Below are 22,443 nucleotides of genomic sequence, written 5' to 3' on the forward strand. Positions count from 1 at the left end.
TCAGCCTGGCTTAACCGAGTGGGAAAAGCACGTATCCAAGATAATTTTATACAGCTTGTTCTAGGAAGCAGTTTTAAAATGGTGTTTGTCAAAGTTTCTCTTTTTTGCAAAAGCTTCCACGGTCTTTGCTAAACAAGCTCTTCTCGAGTGAGTTTTCTAAAGCAGGGGAGGAAAAAGAGTTCTTTAGGCTTGTCTTCAGAAATGTAAACAGCCGCGGCACTACAGCGGTGCTTTGGAGCATCGCCTCTCGAAGCAAGAGTGAGCTGGGCTGGCACAAGCAGCTACTTGTACGAGAACAGGAGTTAATTACCATGGAGCGAGTTCACTTCAGACTTCAAACACAGGGGAGTTAATTTGCTCTAACGTGATTGAAAACATGAAATGTTTGTAGATGGGCTGCTCCCAAGATGAAGAATTTCAGCAACTATTAACATGCTTTAAAGCCATTTCTTTTAAAACACTATGTCCCCGTGCAGGTGTAGATTTGCACGGATAATATTTGGATTGTCTTGCCCATTGATAATACTGAGCCTGGCTTTGAGAAGCCAAACAAAAACCCACCCGGAGATAGTGTGAGGACACTCATCCTGCACCTTGAGGTGTGAATGGTCTGGATCTTCTTGGTAGTTTGTGTCCTGCTACCTGACACACCCTAAGTAGCACTTGGGAACCTCTAAAGGAAAAAAGGGGGAATAAATCCCTTAACAAGTAAATGAGGGCTGCTTCTCTGTTTAGTGTTTTCACTGGCCAGGTATTTTTAGCTTCCTGTATGGTTTTGATAACACTTGTTTAAGATTGATCTGAAAAAAAATTTTCCTTTTTGAAATGTATTTTACATACATTATTGCTTTGCAATGTCTTGTCTTTGGGAGCAAAATAGTTCCTTTAGTCTGCTTATACTACTGTTCAGTAGGTGATTTTTAAAAATACTTTTTTATCTGTATCTCCTTCTCAAAGTGTACTGAGGTAGAGAAATTACATTTTACACTATCAAAATTAAAAGAAGGACATTTTGTTTGTAAAACTTCATGGAAAGCTGTTTTAACTTAGGGGAATGGTTCCGTGGTTGAAACCTCCAACTCTACCAGGTCCTGGCAATCTGTTGAAGTTTTAGCTTGAGTGAGTGATAACACCGTGAAAAGAAACCATTTAGTGACAGGTATCTTCATATCCTATCCGTGAATTCTGTGGCGCAAGTCACAAAGAAGATGATGTCTTTATTGTAATATCCCAGATTTGCATTTTTCCTACCGCTCCTCCAGAAATTAAATCGTCTTTACTGTTTCTTGGCGACGTGCCCAGTGATGGCAGAGCTAAAATAGCAGGTCCAAAGGGAGGATGGGGATGAATGGACCGGCTGATCCAGCAGAAAGTCACGCGTTCCCAACTGTATCTCCTCCCAGGGTTTGGATATCACTCCTCAACAACAGCTGTGGGGCACATCTGGCTGCCTCTGCGCTGTGTGCTTCTTATGGTGCCACATGAAGCCGATGGAAATCAAATATGAAACAGGAGCTCGTCATTTTTTTGTTGCAGGAGGCAAGGGGCAGCCTTTCTTTGACCTGTGTTTGGGGCAGCATTAGTCCGGTGAGGCAAACCCACGCTGCCGGCGCACCCGGCATCCAAGCTTCTGCCAGGTGAGATGGCTTTGAAAATTGCTTTCCTTTAATTTTTAAGAAATGATTCTCTTGAAACTGGGGATTAGGATGCCTCTGGCAGTTTGAGGAAGATAAGTAGGACTGCAAATAACAGGGGTGTGTAACTCATTTTCTGTATCTTAATTGCATTATAACACACCCATAGTCCCAGTCAGATGGGACCGAGACCTTTTAAATGAATTATTTGTCTGCTCTGCCTTAACATTTGTGGGGATTATTTTAATGCCCAAAAAAGACAGGACAAGATGTGGGTATTTGAGGGGTGCTAGAACAGAGCCTGTTAGGATTTGGCTCTTCTGGGTGAGTGATGCAAAGCAAAGCTGGCTGTTGGACAGAAATAAAATCCATTGTGTAAATCTGGTTGTCATTTTGTCATATTTGGGCAGTGCAGGTCATGAAAGACAGGACCCATTTTGCTGAACTGAGTGTCTCCTTGTGATGGACCAGTTGGCTTTCCAGCTGGGATCTTCTGTCATGTGTTGGCATCCCGTGTGAAATAGTATTTATCTTTTTTTGGTATAGCATTTAAAATAAATCTCAAGGATGCTTATAAAAGTCTATTTCTTGTAATTTTTCAGTTGAAGAAAATGCTGGGGTAGGTTGGTTGTGTGTTTGCTGCTCAACCAGCCAGGTGACTGAGCTGGGTGTAGAGTATGATGTTCACGTAGATCTGCAGCTCCTAGACTTGCTGCGCATTGGTTGTTGTAGATGGCCTCCCAGAATTGGTCTTCTACAGCCTCAAACATTTCATTAAAAATACAAATAAAGAAATTCTTTCCAGGTAACAGTTCTTCCATAAGTGATGCTGAGCAGAAAAAGCTCTAGTTTTGGATAATCTTACGGATTTAATTGTTGGACTGAAAACGTCACCACTTTAGCTTGAGCTCCTTCAGTCATGACAAGAATCATTAATGTAATTGTTTAAACACAGTTGTGTAGGTGTTAGTCATGGTTATCGATGCAAGTATGGCCCCTGACTTCTAACATCTGGAAAAATCTCATCCAACAGCTGTTTCATCTGGTAGAATGATAAAATACTTTTTTAGCCTTTAATTCACACGAGGACTTTGCTAGCTGTCAAGATTAGCTTGACACTTTATACAAACATGTATCTTCTTATCATACCTATCTCTAATGCAGTTCCTGTAAACTGTAAAAGTATAAAATTAAGTTTTGGTTAAGGCTTAATACATAATGTATATGATCAGAAAAACAGTGGCTAATGGTATGAAATACTTTGAGGCAAGAATGGAAAAAATCTCTTAAATGCTTATTAAATGGCTTTGGAAAAATAAGTACTTAGTCCCATCTAATCCATGGTAACTTGCATGGAGGTAACCATGGAAATCTTATATATAAGGCTCATCTCCAAAGAGCTTATTTTAACACTACCTCTTGCTGCAGTCCAGTGCTTAACAACGCTCTGCGGGCACGTGGTTGACTTGGAGGCTCTGAGCAACCTGATCTGGTTGAAGATGTCCCTGCCTATGGCAGGGGGTTGGACTAGATGACCTTGAAAGGTCCCTTCCCACCCAAACCATTCTATGATTCTAAAACTTTGGTGCTGTCCCTTCCAATTTTGTGTGTTTGGGAAAAAAACCCCACTAAGAAGAAAAACTCCAAAAGGCTTCTCCAGCCCACAGTTGGGGTTATGTGATAGTCCAGCAATTTTGGCTGCTGATCAATGAAAATCTTGTCACCAAAATGAAACACAGATGCGGTTCTTTGTACCTGTTTGCATTTTGGGAATGTGACCAGAAGCCCGCGCTGCTGAGCCACTTGCCTGCGTCGCCCTGGGAGGTGGCTGCAGAAGCAACGGAAGACCCTGGAAGACCTATAATGACTTAAATGATTTTAAGGCTCAACTGCTGAAAGTCAGAAATGCTGAGATTAGTAGTATGTTGCTGCAGGTGTTAAATCCAGATCGACTTAAACTATTATTTTGACTTAAGCCACTGGTGTTTATATTGTTTATATGATTTATTTTTGCTAACGAAAAACCTATTTCCTCTGGCTGCAGAACCAGAAGCTAACCTTTTGATTAACCATCTGCTTGGATTCATGTAATTTCCTTTTCCAGATCTATGACAGTTTTTCAAAGTCGCCTGTGCAGGAGACATTGATGCTTTACAAGGTGTAGGAAGCAAATCCCATAGCACTTAACAAAAGGTGTTTGCATCAGTAATTCCCATTTTACACCTGCAGAAACCAGAGAGGGAGAAAGCTTGCCCAGATTTCCAAATTTTCCTTCTCCCTTCTGCTTTTTGCATGCGTTTGCCATCTCATTGAATTGTTTTGCTGCTGCAATTAGTGATAACCACCTTGTTGCTCGGGCGAGGACAAGGGTGCGTTTCCTTCCAGCGCCACACATGTGACGGGAAGGGGAACGCATGATCAGCAAACCCCCTTGTATAGCTCAGGATGGCGTTGAAATTGAGATGTCATGCTAATGGGTTAGGAGATCGTTTTGGTTAATACATATAATGGAGGGGTGGCTGTTTTTTTGCTGGATTTGCAATGTTCTCTCCCTTCTGGTCGTGTTTCTATACAGCAAATTGCAGCTGGAGTGCTCTTGTGTTAGAGTATAAACAGCGCTGGAGCAATCTGGGGATTAAGTAAAATGGATGCTTTAGTTGAGATCCATGTTATCCTATAGCTCTCTTTCTAGAATCATAGAATATCTCAAGTTTGAAGGGACCCATAAGGATCATCGAGTCCAACTCCCTGCTCCTTGCAGGTATAATTGGAGAAGATCAGAATTTCTGGCCTTGATGGAGGAATTACTGTGCCAAGTTCAGGACCTGTGGACTACTGGAGACCTCAGGGCTGCTTCTCCACCCTGGTCTATTCTGCCCAAATATGCCTTGGTTCTCACTACAGTGTTCCCCTTGCTTTGGGATGTGGGTCTGCAATTAAAAATATCCTGGCAGCTAAGGCTTGGTGGTCCTGCGGTGCAGCTATGGCATCTTCCAGGAGGATCCTGTGCAATGGGACAGGGCAGAGAAGCATCCATCTGGGATGCAGAGAGCTCCGCCTCGCTGTACTTGTGTTTTGGGCATGTTGTGCGTGCCCATCTGAAGTGTCTACAGCCCCCGGTTTCTTTAAGATGGCTTTACCCGTAAAGCGTGCTGTTCTTTGGTAGATCAAAGCGATTTGGAGGCTGCATGTTGTACAGGTTTAGAACGGATATTGGAGGTGACACTTCTGAATCCTTCGCTTTGCTGCTAGCTTGTTTGTCAGAAAAGGGTATATCAAATTCTCCCCTCAAATGGAGACACCGATGAGTTATTTCAGGAGATTTGATCTTTGCTGAAGTTTCTACTGTGGAGTGCATCCTTTGTACCACCTCCAGTGTAGCTGTTTCTCATTTCCAGCCCCTTTCGGTTAACGCTTCAAAGGAATATTGTCTAAGAAAATGCCAAATGCACTGTGGTTACCAAGTTGCTATTGGAAAAGGAGGAGGAAATTCCTCACTGTTGCAAACCAATAAACAGATCAGAGTTGGGAGTATGAATGTGAAAACAATATATTTCAGCTGGATAATGAAGAGAGATGTTAAATCTCAGCAACTGTTTAGATAACTGTCCTTTGATTTGTTTACCATCTGCTTTTAATTTCAAAAAGGAAAGGCAGTGGTTTGGGACTGGTTTGAGGAGCTTCACAGAAAATGGCTTGTTCCCATTGCCACTAGCCACAGGTGGAAATTCTCAGCCAAATCCTCTGTTGTTGGAGCTGGTTTCCCTGGAAGGATCAGAGCAGCAGGGAGCTTGGTCTCTGGATTGATGGATGGGAGAAACTTGAACGTTAAGGGGTTGGTTTGCCCACAGGATCTAAAGCTCTGCAAGAGACACGTTTTGCAGAAAACACTTCTCTATGGATTGACTTCAAGCCGTTTATAAACGGTTCCCTGCGCCCCCGCTTTTATAATGTTACATTCAATTTGCACGGCTATAGTCATCTGCTTCTGAAAAGTCTTTTTCCTTCCCTGCCTGTGCCCCCTTTTGATGACAGACCACACAGAAAACAAGCGTGATGCTGTATTTTCAGGGTGGCTCTGAACCGATGGTAGGACATGATGGATGCAAGAGCAGAGGAGTGGGAGGACATATATTAGCACTGACACTTTGCTAGTCTGCATTTGCAGCTGGAATCCCTTTTCTCTAAAATTACTGGAAAACAGGCTTAGAGGAGCGTAGCTGGGTGGTAAGAGATTTCATGAGCTATTTGAGGCTTCAGTGGAGAAAGGGAAAGGCGGTGGTTAACCCTTGACTTTTCTGTTTGAGTTGTCTTTGTTTCCCTTAACACAGTCCCCCCTTCACTGCTCTGGAGCTGCTCTTCCACCCAGTGCTCAGTCAAGTCCACTTTATACCACAGAATAGGCTTTATGCGCGAAATTATGATTATTGAATCTGGTCTGGCAGGGGATGCTAGTAGCTGAGAAGGTAAAGCGGTTGCCTGTGCCGTCTCGGTCCTGTACTGTACGCATGGCCATCACGGTTGTTTGCAGGAGTGGCAGGGGTGGGACGTCCGCCCTCGGCATCCCCTTGCTCACCTTCTGCAGTGTTGCTGACGAAATGTTTAAGCTGAAATAGTACATGAAAGCAGGCGGAGGGAATTTTCAATTTCCATTGGGAATCAATTCAGACAAAGCATTCAAATAGCTGAAATTAAACATACAGATAAACTTACGGCATCTTGGATTTTTTTTAATAAGAAATCATAAATACATGAGAAAGTGAACTTAAAAGCTTTACAGTTTCTGCAGCTTTTCTGTATAAACACAGGCCCTCTACTCCCAGTAATCCTTTATTTCTAAAGCACTGGTTAGGCATTCAGGCTGATAAGCATATAATCTTAAAAGCTTTGGCTATATCTTCCAAGCTGCCTTTAATGGTCCTCATCCATGGTGGTACCTGCCCTTTGCCAGCTGCAGTGGCAGCTTGCAACGTTGGATGCTCTTGTATGTGGAATTTCCTTCCCCCTACACCCACCTTTCCCCTGTCTCGTAGTACAAGAAGTAGCATAAGCCATTTCCTGTCCTTGATCCTGACTTTGATGAAACCTTCTAGAAATGTTGTTACTACTTTAAGCAATTTGTTTTTTGATAGAGTCTCGGTATTTTTTTCGAGTACTGTACTGAAATAATTAAAAAAGATAAACATACCTTTAAACTGTTTCAACAGCATTGTATTTTAGTGTGCAGGAACATAGCAGTGATGAAGGTTTCACTTTACATTTTTTTCTACTCATTAGTCCTCAAAATTACCTTTTTACTACTGAATTTTCTTTCTGTAGCTATAGCTACATAGTCTTATATTATGCATATATGGATTTATGCTATTCCATAATATATGGAGTTATAACTCCAGTGTAATGGTTTTCTTAGTATTAATATGTTTTGTGTTATTTAATTGTCAGCCAGGGATTATAGTAAACACAGTACTTCTGTGTTCATATCCAGTCTGTTTATCTGAGCTATCTGCATTGTATAAAAAACCCAGAGATAATGATGTGAGTTCTGGGGGCAGCGAGAGAAGAGCAGTTTTCAAATCTTGAAGTGGCAGTTGTTTCAGAAAGTTGTCTTCATTTCTTCTTTCCCCTTCATTGTCCCAATATATTTAATCATTAAGACATGACACTCAAGAAGCATCAGAGAACATTCTAAAATTATTTTGTTGGCTTTACTTTTTAAAGAAACCTATTGAGTCAGCTTCACAGAAACTTCTAAATTGCTTCTGGATATAATGAGCTCTGCCACAGTTTGGATTCAATAAAGGTGATGAGATACAGATCTGAAATCACAGGCTCTGTTTTTATTAGAGATGTGTACCCATGATGCTGCAGAGTGCTTTGCATCTTCAGCTTATGCTTACTCCCAAGCTTGACTCAGCATGACCCAGGCCCTCGTAAAGAAATATTTGAGGTATAAATGTAATTGAAATTTCAAATTAATTGAAATAAAGAGAATTAGGATTTCACAATGTCTTAATGCCTCCCCCTGTTATTGTTTTGATGCCAGGACACTAAAGCATCTTTAGAGTTAAAAATGTAAGACAAGGGTAATTAAGAGCTAGAAGTCCAGACATACTAATTAATAGCAAAGTTGTCACTGTTGGACTCTACTACACCTTCTCTGTCTTAATATATTAATGAAGATTTTTGAACTCTGTAGTCTTATATACAATATCCTTTATATATTTTATTTATGATATCCTTCTCCATTAGTTTTTTTAAATTACATTTTGTAGTGGAAGAAAAAAAGGCAAGAACATCTGTCCCAGGCTCCTGGTGCTTGTTGTTAAGCACATTTAAATGATGGATAGTAAGAAAGTAAACAGTTTAAAGTACTGTACCACGTACTTGTAATCTAGTGCACAGCTGTTCAAGTGATCGTGAAGGTTTGAGGCCACCACAGTCTGTGCATCACTTGGTATAACAGCATATTTGTGCATCGCTTAAGGTTTACTTGGACAGTAGCCTGTTTCACGATGGTATCCATACAAACCCATTTGTCGTTGTTTAATCATCATCATTGTCTTTGAGTAGAGAGAAAAAAAGGTAGAAAAGAATTAAAAGTCACTCTCACGTTCCTAAGATCGAGATTGTGCTTTGCAGGAGAGCTCAGATTAAGGTTTTATTTTAAAAGTATGGTAGCAGCTGCTTTTGTTGGAACAGGGAACCTGTGGCAGCTTAAATTCCACTTTCAAAGATGCATCTTCTTTCCAGCCTGAGGAATTAGCATTTGCACAGCTCTTCAAACCAGTTACTCTCTTCTGTACGAGATATCTCTCTTAGATTACTCAGAGATAACTTTACGTATAGTCCTTTAGAAGCGTCATACAATTTCAGCCTTTCCAAGGAGCTGACATCAAGCAAGAAAGCAGTTATCACCCTTTGGCATCAGTCTGACAAAATATTTTGCAAACGACGGTAGACATTTTTAAGATAACTTTTGGAAGAAAAGGAACCTGAACACCGCAGGAATACTGAGCTTTATAAATAATTATTTGTATGTCGTTTGGCTTGAAACCAGATTTGCCCTAATGAGGGAAACTGAATATTCTGAGAATGTGGATGCCATTCCAGAAATTAAGGTGTTCATAGAGTCTATCACCGGTTCAGCCGGTGAGGGAGGAAAAAAGTTGGATCTAATCTATATCAGGAAGTTATTAAAAACTAATATAAAGCATGCAGTTAAGCCCTTTAATGACTTGAGAGTTTTTGGACATAAATCTAATGATTCCTTTGGCTAGGAGCAAGCTATGGATTAATTTGGCAAATAATAGTAATGGGCACCTGGGGTGCTGGGTTGTGTGTGGATAGCAAAACGCTTTGGGTTTTGGTTTTGGGATTTTCTTTTCTCCCCTTAAAGGAGACTTCTGCTTTCAGGATGCAAAACAGGAGTCCTGCTCGTGTATACTGTGGCAGGGATGGCTGAAGCACCCTTGGAAAGTGCCATCTGCTAAAGAGCTTTCAGTTTTATTCTCTTTGCAGGATCCTGCAGCAGGTTCGGCATTCCCCAGAGTTGATGGTCAAGTCATGGCAAGGAAGAGATTTTGACTTGTGTGATTCCTACTGCCTGCAGCTTCCGAAGTGGTCCAGCTGGGGACTTCTGCCAGCAAAATGCTATTACGGCCTCACAGCACTTGTGAAATCTTGAGCTGGTTCAAAATTACAGCAATTTGTATAAATCTAAAAATTGGGAACTTCGAGCTTTGTGTTGCAATGAGGCAGGTGAATGAAGAAAAGCCAATGATGGTGTAGGAGACCTGTGGCAGGTTGAACATTCATGGGCATATGAGACTGTTGCAAGGACCTGCCGAGAGAAGTTCTTTTATACTTGGTGTTGCATACATAAATACAGCTTTTCCTTTCTGTTGAGCTTTTCTCTTCCACCTGGAGATAGTTGGGGTTTAGAGACTCAACAACCCTCCATCTCGGCTTGTTCTCCTTTCTTGTCTCTCAATGGGTCAAAACCCGAATTATGTGGCAGTGAAACTCAGCCTGGCCTCTTCAGTCCTTCAAATACCCCCAAGGGTGTCTGCCAGACAGTCTGTCAAGACCGCAAGAGTTGCACAGTGGTCCATAAAATGGTGTTGCTGCTGCTTTGCCCCAACCTTGGAGTTACTTCTGCCTCTCTCCTCTCCCTGGATGGCTCCAGCAGTGCTGGCTGGGATCCTCAACAAATAAGTCTGGGTGCTTCCATGTGGAGCTGCCCTAGGCTCGAGTTGGCAGAAGTCTGGCAGGATTCCTAACTTGGGCTCTGTGATGTGCCTCTCCTGTCTTACGTGAGCACCTTGGGCTTTGGGAACCAGCAGGTTAATTCACTGGTCTTGATCTGTAACAGTAGGAGCAATCTGCAGATGTGACTTTAGTGTTAGTGTTGTCTGTTGTTATTGATTGGCTAAATGAACAAACCCAATCAATTTTTCCTTCAGATGTGTTTTAAAACATATTTTACACTTTCTGCTTTTCAGTTAAAGCCCAGCAGTTTCATCTAGGATGAGTGAGATCACTGCAAAACCTGGCACGTGTTCAAAACCTTAGAAGTACAGAAAGCTGTTTATTAAACTTCCTCATGGGTAGATAAGACAACTCGTTTTACTGGAACAAAGTTAATATTTTTTTTTTCATTGAGGTCTTAGTTGTGTAAAATTATTCTTTCCAAATACAGTGATTGTTTTTCTGACCTTTTGATTTGCAACAGTTAACTGGCAAACAGATTTAGCCCTCTTGCAAAACGGCTTTTCTCTCTGTGTCTCCTGCAACACTTATTTGGTATTGGTTATAAATCAAGCAGTAGTACATGAAAAAGTAGATAAGGAGAAAAACAGGCTTTCCAGATGCCCAAAAATGTGTATAAGTTCTTAAGCAAAATGAAATTTAAAGGGAACCTGGAAGGGTACTTCATGAGGGGAAAGCGTAGTGATAATAAGCATTGCCTTGAAACTGTTGCCTGAATGTCCTTACTCCAGGGAGATTAAATACACCATTTAAAAATGCAGCATTTACACTGGCCCAGCAACCTTGGAGTTTGGAGGAGTTGCAAAAAAAATTTGGTGCTGCATGTTACTTGAAAGCAGGAAGAGAAGGAAGGTCCTTGTGGGAGGCTCCCTGCAACCTCCTGTAACAAAGCTGTTCTTTTTTGTTACTGCTTTGTAGTGTGCCCTTTTTATATATAGCACAGCAATGAAAAACGGGTAAATAAATTATGGATTTTGTCAACATACAATGAACATTAAATCCCTCCTAACTCCCTTCCACTTGCTTTTCATAGTTGGGTATCATTTATTAGCTTTGATTACCTAGGCTAAATGGAACAAACTGTTGCAGCCGATAGACGGGAGAGGATCCTACGGTCAAAGCATGGGACAAAGTTGGACAAACCCATGTTTGTCTTCATGTTGTAGGTTTGGAGCCTACTTACTGAGTGAAGAGAGCAATGCTGTTTCTGATCCTGCCTCCACCGATCCTTGTTTATGCATTTTAATATTAAACAGTCACCGATAAAATATTTAGAGCCTTAAGTAAAATATAATAAGGGAGGTATTGAAAGATGCATGTTTCACATGCTAAATGATGACCGCTTCAAAGGTGCTGTGGTGGCTTGGTCCATCACGGGCTGTGTGAGAACTTACTTGCAAAGCGTTTATGCCCTGTAGGTCTGTGGCTGAAGATGCAGTAGAAAGCACATGACTTTGGGGGACTGGAAAATGTTGTAGTAAGCTAAAGATTAAAGGTTTTGGGTGGGATCTAGCTCAGATGAAGGATGACAGGAAGTTTTTTTCTTCTGGTCACTGGAACGTCTGAAATGGTTTAGCAGATGTATTTTACTCAAAAAATGTATTAGCCGTTGACCTTGAGCCTAAACACCATTTTAGCTTCCTTACACTCTCCACTAATTTTTCAATCGATTAGTAGAGTTTCAAAGCAGACGTAAGGATGGAAAAGCTCATGGGTTCAGCAACACATCAGGCTCTCCTGTGAGTGTTTGAATACGTTTTCATGGGATGAGGAGAACTTTTGATACACTAAATCTGCTATAGTTAATGCAGGATAGTTTAGGTGGAAGGGGTATCAGGAGGTCATCTGGTCTGAACCTTGGTCAAAGCAGCTTCAGAGGATATGCTTAACAAGATCGTGGATAACCCACTTCTTGCCCTCATCTTCAACTGTTTAAAACCAGGGTCCAATCCATCGACTTGTATGGGATATTCTTTGTGCTTTGTTGGGTTGCAGGGAACAACTCAACTTTGATGCTTTGTTGGAGGGAGAAACGTGGATACACTTAAAGCAAATCACTTCAAACCATTCAGTGAAAGTTGTCAATAGTTTGAGCAAGAAATGCTGAATACAGGATTTGGTAAAACAACAGAAGAGCAAAGGTCACCAGTCAGTGCAAGCTTTATTGAAAGGGCTTGGGGTTTTTAATGTTGGAGATTTAAGAGTGCCTATTCCTGCTAATTAGGTGGCTTTCTGATGAAAGGGAAAAATATCCTGGGTTGTTGATGTATATAATCTACGGACACTCATATCTTTTATCTGTCCTCCAGATCTCTTTATATCTTAAACTGAAAGCTTGTGCATAATAGCACTTGTAAAGTGTCTCTTATTATTGCCTCAAGGTATTATGTTTTGGAAAGAAAAGCCAAGATCCATCCAGCTCCTTTAGCTTCTTACTGTGATTTATGGACAGGTAGTGGGGTGCAGATAGGTTGTGTAGTAATGACCTGGGAAAGCTTAGCAAAATCTTGATATGGTTGAGGATGAGAAAATGTGTGGGACACAAGAGATCTTGAGGGGATGAAGCGGTTCTGCTGGGGAATTATGTCTGGAAGATCTTCGGTCCTCACTAAATGAGGCACATGTTTCTGTCTGCCTCTCAAACTTGCTTTCTTCTGCTGATGTGGGCTCAGATTGTTCAATGATGTCCTGGTTTCAGCTGGGGTACAGTTAATTTTCTTTATAGTAGCTGGTATAGTGCCATGTTTTGCATTTAGTATGAGAAGAATGTTGATAACACACTGATGTCTTCAGTTGTTGCTAAGGAGTGTTTATACCAAGTCAAGGATTTTTTCAGCTTCTCATGCCCAGACAGCAAGAAGACTGGAGGTGCACAAGGAGTTTGGAGGGGACAGAGTCAGGACAGCTGACCCAAACTGGCCAAAGGGGTATTCCATACCATGTGACGTTATGCCTTGTATATAAACTGGGGGGAGTTGGCCTAGGGGGCAGATTGCTGCTCGGGAGCTAACTGGGCATCGATGGGCGAGTGGTGAGCAATTGCATTGTGTGTCACTGGTTTTGTATATTCTAATTTTTTTTTTATTATTATTGTAACTTTTATTGTTATTATTATTTTCTTCCTTTTTGTCATATTCAACTGTCTTTATCTCAACCCACAAGTTTTACTTCCCCCGCCCCGATTCTCTCCCCCGTCCCACTGGGTGGGGGGAGTGAGTGAGCGGCTGCGTGGTGCTTAGTTGCTGGCTGGGCTTAAACCACGACAGATGGCCCTGGGACAGCATCACCCCACTACTTCTTGTGCAACTGCGCTGCAGTCCGGGAGTGACTCTGGGGCTGCCTGTAGACTGCTTGTGGTTCAAAAGCCGTGGTTTTGCCATCTCTGGAAAAGGAGAGGTTGTTAACAGTATCTGATATGGTCACCTGCATGAGAGGCTGTAGGACCTCCCTGAGTTCAGTTGTATTTGAAGTAGTGGGTTGAGCTCCCACGTTCAGGAGTTTTTCATGCACGCAGCCAATGCACTGCTGTTGCCAAAGGAAGCTGCGCTGGGGAACCGTGTGGGGTTGGTGGTCCACCGTCACTGAGATCGTTTCCAAAGTACAGTTTCCTCTACTCTAAGGTGAGAATATAAGAATAGCATTAATGGATCTCTACCCTGTTTCTAAAAGCAGAGCCTCCAGAAGGATGTGAGAACTGGGCAGACCCTGTACGATACTTGCCTGACTCTCCAGCCTCTGATCTTTCAACTTCTCCAGGACTTTCCCAGCCAGCGAAGATGTCCATCTTATTAGTAACCATCATGGGTGTCTGCTGTGTGACACAGCCAGTCTTTCCTTGAGCTTGCGCAGACGTTTAGCATGCACAACGTCCTGCGGCGAGGAGCTAAACCGCTTAGCTGGGTCGTGGGTGAAGAAACCGCTGTCTCTTGCTTGGTTTTGGACTTGCCACCTGCTACTTTCATTTCTTGCCCCTTTGTTCTTACACTAAGCAAGGTGCTGCTGCCTTCATAGGCTGCTGGTATGTCCCTGCTCTTTTATGTCCCATCTGGATGGGGAAGGGTCTCTGCTCCAAGTTTGTGTTTGGTGGTAAAGATGTGCAAGGTCTTTGCTTGTCGTCATGTTGGTAAAAGATCCAGTTCTAGTGTCCTTTGCTATCTGCAGCTTTTAGAGTTGGTGTGAGTCTGAGATGCAGTGGCTTTTGCTCTTGGCTTGCAGGAGGATGAGTAAAGTAGGGCACAAGAACTGCTCCTTCTGGTATTTCAGTGTGAGCACGTGATTAATGATCTAGTTATATTTTATGACTTGCCACTTGACCAATTATTAATCGTGTAATATATTCCATGTTATGTAATGTAATTCCAGTTACTTGAGAAGTCAGACTTTACAGATACACCAAACTTTTAAGTCTGTTGCATCAGAACTGTTACAGTTTGCAGCCAATCTTGCAGTCTTAATAAAAACACATACAGTTGATTTAAGACCTATGTGTCGGTAGATATCGGCTATTTACTTACCATAACTCCTAATTAGATTTTATACCAGCATTTTCCTTTTCTTCCTGGGATGTAAGCTGGACTGATAGCTTTTATTAGCCTGGTCATCCTGCTCATGCATTTAAAATACTGACACAACAGTATGTCCTCCAACGCTCTCAAACCTCCCAAGTTAACACTTGCAGGAAGCTAAGATAAATGGTCCAGAGTTCTTCTTGTCCAGCTCTTTTAAAGCCCCTGACATGCAGTTGAAGGTCTCCTGACTTAAAAACGACCAGCTCTGTTAGCTGTTGTTTCACATCTGCCTGCATTGCTGTTTGGAATAGAAAATGTTTCCTGTGGCATGACTATACCATCTGGTTTCTTTCTTAATTAATGAACAGAAATATTTGTTGCATTCTTCTGCTGTTCCTATAATATTGCTGGTGGTTGTTCTCTTTCTGTGCAGTAGCAGTCCTTGGCCATTGCTGGAATGTGCTGTTCCTAGGTAATTTTTATAACCCAATACACTCAAACCTGTGAGTATTGTGGTTCTTGTCATTGCATTTTGCTTCTCTTACTGCTTCATATCACTACATTTCTGCTGTTTTTTAATATGCCAACAGTTTAGTTTTTCTTCTCTTTGTTATATATATATATTATTCTGATTGTTGCTTTCCTTTTTATGAGAGACAAGTTGAGAAGAGTTATTTTATTTTTTTTAGAACAGGAACATCTTCCCTTTTTAGTCTTGGGAGCTTAATCCCCCCCAGACACACACCTCACCCTGGGAATCTGCAAACATATTCTTAAAGTTTCCATTATTATTTATGTTTTCCTGTTTTTAACATTCCTTAGCATCATTTTGTCCATTTATTGTAGGGGTAGTGAAAGCAGCTGGGATGTATATGTTGTTTAGAAATTCAAAGACTGTCTCCTACTGGTAAAATGCAACTTTCAGACTGGAAGCCTGAGTGATACAGCAGTTTGTGCATCTTTTGTGTTCTTTTATGTGCATGCGTGTGTAAAAATGGATGCTGTCTGCCATCAGGATGTTACCTCTAGTCATACTTCTCTGTTCAGATGCGGATCCGTAAGCTTCCAGAGTTGTTCTCTGCTAGTGCCTTGGAGACGTTGCTGCCATCTGAGTTTTCCTCCCTCCTTTTGCATGTTTGATTTTTCATGAATACATTGCCATGAGTGACTTACAAGAGTCTTGTGTTGCTAATGACAGGTGCATTATTAAGATGGTATTCTAATGACTGTGTCCATCTAAGTAATTTCTTTTGTAATAGCAAGAGTGGCAATGGGGACAAGCAGGTTTTGAACTAATGATGGTACTCCCCTCATGTAATTTTAGATGTTTGGATTTAGAGCTATAAATTTAACCCAATAATCCTAGTAACCCTGTGAGAGAGAGAGAAAGAAAGAAAATAGACACATCCGGGAAGTAATTTAATGTGGACTCCTAACCTGGTGGTTCTTGGGGACCAAACGTGATCTGCTGAAGCAGCAGCCAGCCTTTGGGGCTGGTTGCGCTGCTGAGGACCTGCAGACATCTCTGTCCAGCAGCTCCAAGGGAAGATTCATGGACCTATTTATTGACTGCCGAGGGACCCTGGAATTAGCAGCTCCGGTTTCCAACCAGCTCATAGGTGTCTAAGGTTGATTAAGATGAATTGCATCCTATAGCTACTACAAGTAAAAGTTCAAAAGCAATTATTGGGACTTCTGTCTTGAAGCATTCGATGGGATGGGTAGCAAGCGTGGCTATAGAAACTGCAATGTGTGGAGTGGCTTGGAAGAAAGGTAATGAAGCTCATATCAGTGGTTTCCATGGTTGTTTTTCTGTTTTGGTTTGGTTTTTTAATTATTTACTTTTTCATTAGAATTCAGGCATTGCATCACAATATGAAGAGCCCAATTTTATGAACATAAATTTTTCAACCAAGCAAAGTCTTTGCAAGCCACAAATTAGTTGACATACTAGCATTTGGCTCGAGAGGAACAAGGTTCAGACTGATATGACTTACAGGAAAGGGGCTGGCTGAAGAAAATAGACATGCTGCAGTCTTAGTATCTTTTTATGGCATACATGCTTTGGGAGAGAAATAATTATGCTCATCTCAGGTTCAGAGACTACCTGGCTTACCTGTTGATACAGAAAGTCTGCAGAAGAGGGGGAACTGGAGAAATCCCCTTGTTCTGGTTCTAGCTTAATGCTTAGTAACAACAGCAATTTGCTATCTGTGCCTTTGTGAGGCAGGGAAGGATATCATTATCTTTGGGTTTTATAAGTTCGGTGGTGGTCTGCAGACTGTCGGCTGTAAACACCAACTGTAATATTCTGGTGCTAGTTTTTATCTCCCGTGTTGCGTAGATGCTGTCTTGCTATGGCAGATTTGCTACTAGATCTGTGCCGTGTTTTTCTGGAGGGTAATCTTTATTTCTTAGGAGTGGCATTGGCAAAGAGGGAGGGGAGAACTGAAAAAAAACCCAAAACAAAACAACTTACTGGTTGGAGTATTGAGCTTTCATTTACTTTATTTCCCCAAGTAGCTTAAAGGTTGAGGAACCTTGATGAGTTATTTTCCAGTGAAATAAAAAAGATACCTTGCAACTGACAGTATTGAGGTGTTCAGCAAGCTATTAATGATGTTGCTGTGAGTTAATAGTTGACCTCAACTTTGCTGTTTTCCTACTTAAAACACTGAAAATTGCATCATGTGAATAATAATTCAGAAAGATAAACGAAAGGTAATGCAAACAAACCGTCTTTTCCTCCACAGGACTCAGTAATTGATGCTGGTCCCCTGTCAGAAGAGTTCATTTGAAGACTGCCCATGGAAGGTCGATGCCTGCATTTGCTGAGGCTCTAGGATTCTGCCGTTTTGCTGTTTAATTAACTGAAGAGTCCAGTTTTTCCCATGAACCATCTTTCACCTCAGGAAGATAGAGGTAAGGTTGCAGGTCTCTGTTTCTTCTTTCCTCTGGCAGAAAATGTTTAAATCTGTCATAGAGTTGGTTTTTGCTGGAGCACCTCTTCATGCGGAATTAATTACTGAGACTGCTGAAAGCAAAAGTCACTGTTTTTCTCTGTCCTTGGCATCCTTTGGGTTGTTTTCTGAACATGAGATGTTCAGTCAGTCTGCATTGCATTCGTAGCTACAAGAGTTGTTTTAAAAGCTCATAAAGATGAAATTATTGCGTGAATCAACTGTGCTTTCTCAATATGTTTTGCAAAATTGAATAGCTAATTGCTGCGGTGGCAGAACGGTATGCAAAGGATTTGTGCTAAAGAATAATATGTGGTTTTGGTAAGTCAGTGTTATGCTGTAGGCTGGCTTGTGGTGTTGATCAGGTGAATTGAGTCTGTAACTGGAGAATTCTAAAAGTCACAAACTTGGGAAATCACAATGTTTTATGGTGAGGGCTACTACAACTTCCAGAACAAGAAGTGTGTACTCAGCATCCTTGTAGCTCTTACTAGATGATGCATGTAACAACTTGAACACTTCTGTGGTTTGCCCGCAGCCGGCAATATCTTAAAGCAAAATCGTTGTAATGGAGTGGTAACTCGGAAAGACAGTAGAATATATTTAGAAATGAATAAAATGGTAAACCAAGTTGGATGATGTGTTGGCTGCAGCTACTGTATGGCTGTGGGATTTGCAGCCTCTCTCCATCAAGACTGGGAGTGTTTACTGCTGTGGACCATGAGTATGCAAGAGAGGGGAGGACCTGTACCCCTGCTAATTTCCCTGGAAAACCAGCTTTTAGCTAACGTGCCGTAAGGCAAAAAATTACACACACAGCTGCTTTTGTCTGATGAAATGTTATACTGCTTGAATCACAATTCCCTGTCTGAGATAGCTGGTGTTGCAAGAAACTTTTGCGTCGGAGCTGGTTTTGGCTGGAGTGCAATGGAAAATGATATATTTCCTTCTGGATTGAGCATGGCTTGCTCCTATGTTCCTCTTCAGTGCAGTGTAAATACTGGTCCCAGTAAGATACTGGTGGTGTATGTCCTCCGTAGGCTGCTTTGGCCACTTAGTTTCTGTCCTTGAGTTGGCTGCTTCCTTAAACTGTGGTGGAATGATTGCTGCAGCAGGGACTGTGGTGGCTTGGAGATGTTGGTGCCCCTGTTCTAGATGTCCTCCCCGATCAGTTTGGTGGCTGGAGGGTGGATAATCAGGCACCCAGGATGGGTGGTGGTAGCTGGGGAGCCATCCCCCCCTTGCCCTAATCTGTCTGGCTGTCCAGTGTTTGCCCTGCATTTTTGGGCAAGGCTCTTTGCTCTCTGCTTTGCTATTTTCCGTTTCTAGCACAAATGATGGTGGTAATTAGGCATGGTTGTAAAATTTGAAAATAATATCACTTCTGTATCGCTGTGTGCTATCCTGACTGTTAGCTTGGAGTCACCTGGGCAGAGAGGAGCTGGGAGGCTGCCCGTGAGTGGTAAGAAACCAGCAGAGCCCCAGTCCAGTGATGGAAGCGCTGCTTGGAGTTAATTATTAAACTGCGCTTTGCCCGATAAAGGCACAGTTGAATTCAGGATTTTTCACTGCAAAAAGATCACCTGTCCCACTGGACATAACAGCTACTTTTCATTGGAAATGGGTAAGCTGTATCACACACAAACAAAAAATCTTAGCTTCTGTGGCTCTTCGTGTCTTTATTTTTCTCCCCAGTATCTGACCAGATTCAGCTTTTGAAGAGGTGACCTTGCGGGGTGGTGGTGGGTTCTCCCTGCTGCTGACCTCCTGCTTTCCAGGTGCCGATTAATACCTGCCCAGGCTGGGAGCTTGCAGGCTGAGGGTCTTGGGCTGGAGCGTGCTGCAGCTGGGCTGTACACAGCTTTTACTCTTTATTTTCTTCTTCACACTGGCCCCTCTGCCCCCAAGCAATCAGTACAAATCACACACCCAGCAGTGGCCAGGCTTTACCTGAGACATTTCTTAACATCAGGCAGCTTGACGGATACAGCCCAGGCAAGAAAAGGGTTAAATTCTTAACTATGAAATTGGATATCGTTGCGGGGAGGAAGAGTGAGTTCTAGACTAATTTTAAGGGTGAGGTGCCTCCTCTGCTGCTCTGGATTTCCCCTAATTTGGGGGACTGATGGACTAGCCCCTGCAGTTGTGTGTGGGAAGCTGGGGGGAGCCCTACCTTCATGCCACCTGGCATCTTCCACCCTTTCCTTATTATTTTTATTTTTTCTTCCCACCTGTCTTATTAAATTTCATTCTTTCCTGTAGCAAATGGACTTTTTGGCTTGGCATGAAATCTGGTTGCTGTGATTGAGTTCCCATCCCCTTTATACTGCAGTGGGGCTTTGAGATAAAAAAATGTAAATGCAATCCCTGAGACGCTCCCTCCCCCACCCTAGCCCTAGGTCTTTGCTGAGCTGAAACTCCCTCTTTATTTCTTAATGATCATATTCCTTCCACTTTAAATAGATTTCCTGCTGTTAACAGTGTTTTCAAGTGTTGCAACACTTTATAAATGGTATCTCGTGAGAGGTATTTACTGTAGGTGGGTTTCCTTGAAGTCATAACCTCTGCCTTGCCGTTCCCTTTTCCTGGGGGCTGCTGGCGGGGTAGGAAGGACACAGATGACAGGCTTGGCAGTCACCGTACTTCTAAATCATCTGTTCTTCTACCTCTTTTGTTAGTTTTAGAGAGGGATGTTGTTTCAGCCATGTGTTTGAAATGGAGTCCTGCTGATCAAGACAAAGATGCACACAGCACTTTGGGGACTTAGGAAGAAGAAATCCAGACTTGTCTCACCACATATGAATTAAAGCCATTGGGGCACCCCTGAAGCCTTGCTTTTAAAAAGCAAAGAGCACAAACAAACCAGGAACCCCCGCCATGCCCACTGGAAAAGGCTCTCTAGGTTGCCTGGTAGAGAATGGACAGGACAACTGCTATGGACCATGTGCAGGGAGAGCTCTGAAGCTTCTGCCACTTTGCAGAGGACACCCACCAGCAATATTGCATCTTCAAGTCGGGCTTCTTGTACTTCTGCTGGCCAGCCTGCAGCTATAATAACAGGAGATGTGTTTCTCTCTTTAGGTTGCTAAATACAAATGCTGAAGTGTTGAGCTGCCTCGTTTTTTGGGGGTTTGTGAGTTTTTGTTGTTTTGTTGGGTTTTTGTTTTTGGGTTTTTTTTAGAAGAAAAGTTAGAATGAACATGTGGAGGCCCCCAACATGTTTCTTTTCATATTTGTCTTGAAGATGTTATAGCCAGCTGTTGCTAGCAAAAAAGTTTGTTAAAAGCATTCACCTTGTTGAAGGTGTTTGAGTCTTCAAACTGAGTCTCCCCATTTTGTTTTTATTTGGTCATTTGATTCTGCCGCAGTCCTTGTTTGGATAATGTTGAAATACCTCTTTCTGTTAGATGTTTATGTGTTAGATGCACCTGCACAATGCTAAAGACAAAAGTTTCAAGTGTATGTTGAGAAGAAACAGTTGATGGGATTTCATATGTCTCCTAGGGACTTTGGCTCTTCTGTGTGAAATTAAGAACTGTTTCTATAAGGGAGCTGGTTGTAGTTTCACATCTGACAATTCTTTCTGTTCCTTTTTTCTAAAAATACCATTAGATGATGTTGTTTTCACACATAAATCCGATAGTTGGACAGTTAGATTGGGTGCTTTGTTTATACAGAAAGTATTTGAGACACACAGCTCTTCCGTTAAGTAGAACTTTTGGTGCTTACCTCCTTCAAAAAATTAAAATGTCTAAGTAAGGATTTGGTCATCTTCCATTAAATGTTGCTTGCCCAGGAGCTTTGATTAGATCTATTTTGACTACTTTGATTTAATATCCAGGTTGCAGTTTTGTGTATCTTTTGGAACAAACCACTTCATCCGTTTGCCTTGCTACTCCTGGAAATTTTAAGCAAATGCACCTTTTTCTTAGGCTTTCACATTTCTATGCAAATCCAGCCTAATTCTTTGACCATGACCACACACCAGCAGCAGAAACCCTGCCAAGGTCTGAGATGACGTTGTCCCTCCACCATTGCTCACTACCTATATGGCAAAGCTGGTGGCTTCTATGAGTTCGTCCAACAGCACAGTTCTTGTGAGCACTCCTCATCTGCAGTCCTGCCAAGTCCTCCAGGGTGGGCTGAGCCCTCTCCAGCGGCTCTTCAACCCAAGTTTCTTGTGCTGAAGCAAGTGAGAAATGCTCATGTGAACTTTTTGACTGTGAGCGTGGTAGCCTTTTCACAGATGACCCAGGAATGGGAACATCTTAATCTGCTGCAGCCGCTTCTGCAGTGATCAGTTTATCATTACCTTTAGCGTACAGCATTAATGCAGGTTGTAACCCTTTCCTCCACATCTGTGGTTGTTCACTGAACTATGGAAGCCCAATTCATCGTTGTCTCCAGCTGGGGAGACATGTCTCCACCATGTAGGTAGCTCTTGCTGTGCTGAGGAGATGAGGTGAAAATGTGTTTGTGTCTTGGCTAAGCAGGATTGTAATCAGCATCCAACAGGACGGTAAATGATGCTGGATATGTTAATGGCTTTTTAGTCTGCTGGGTTCTCTGCTGCCCTCGAGGAATTTCTGCTTCCTGGGCCACAAAGATGATGTATCGTTTAATTGAAAACCACACTCAAGTGAGTCTGTCAGTTTTCAGGACTTAATGATTTGGTGTTCTTTCCCTAATGTAGTATTTGCTGTACAAGCCCTTCCTGTGGATATAAGGTTATAAATCGGTGCCTATTTACTTTATTCCATTGTTTTTGCTATTTTGGTACCTCTTTGTCAGTTTGTGTTAGCTACTGCTCTGACCTTCTCAAGGGTACCTCTTCAGTGTCAGGCATCTCGTTGGCTGTCAGCTCTCTGGAGGTGAGACACCAGCAATTGCTCATTCTCCCTGCAAGACGTGGCTGTGGTCACTGACTCCACAAGCCAGGGAAGTATGAGAAATTCTGCCTGTTTTTTTGTTCATAGAAGATGATCCAGAGGTTGGCAGGATTAGAGTCATAGAGTCAAAGAATGGTTTGGGTTGGAAGGGACCTTAAAGATCATCTAGTCCAACCCCCCCGCC

The 22,443-nt window shown here is 42.2% G+C and overlaps 1 protein-coding gene across 7 annotated transcripts in view; it reads left to right on the forward strand.

The window, feature by feature from the left end:
• Window positions 1-22,443, forward strand: part of NCOA1 (nuclear receptor coactivator 1) — a 185,307-nt gene that overhangs the window by 36,484 nt on the left and 126,380 nt on the right. For 6 of the 7 annotated variants that reach the window (XM_049819308.1, XM_049819312.1, XM_049819315.1 and 3 more), the window contains exon 2: window positions 17,164-17,332. The gene's annotated coding sequence lies outside the window, so the exon portion shown is untranslated. Of the gene's footprint in view, window positions 1-1,619; window positions 1,638-17,163; window positions 17,333-22,443 lie in introns of those variants that run through there. The other variant, XM_049819311.1, reaches the window with a different exon arrangement.

This window comes from Accipiter gentilis, chromosome 16 (genome assembly GCF_929443795.1).
Source record: "Accipiter gentilis chromosome 16, bAccGen1.1, whole genome shotgun sequence".
NCBI lineage: Eukaryota > Metazoa > Chordata > Aves > Accipitriformes > Accipitridae > Astur > Astur gentilis.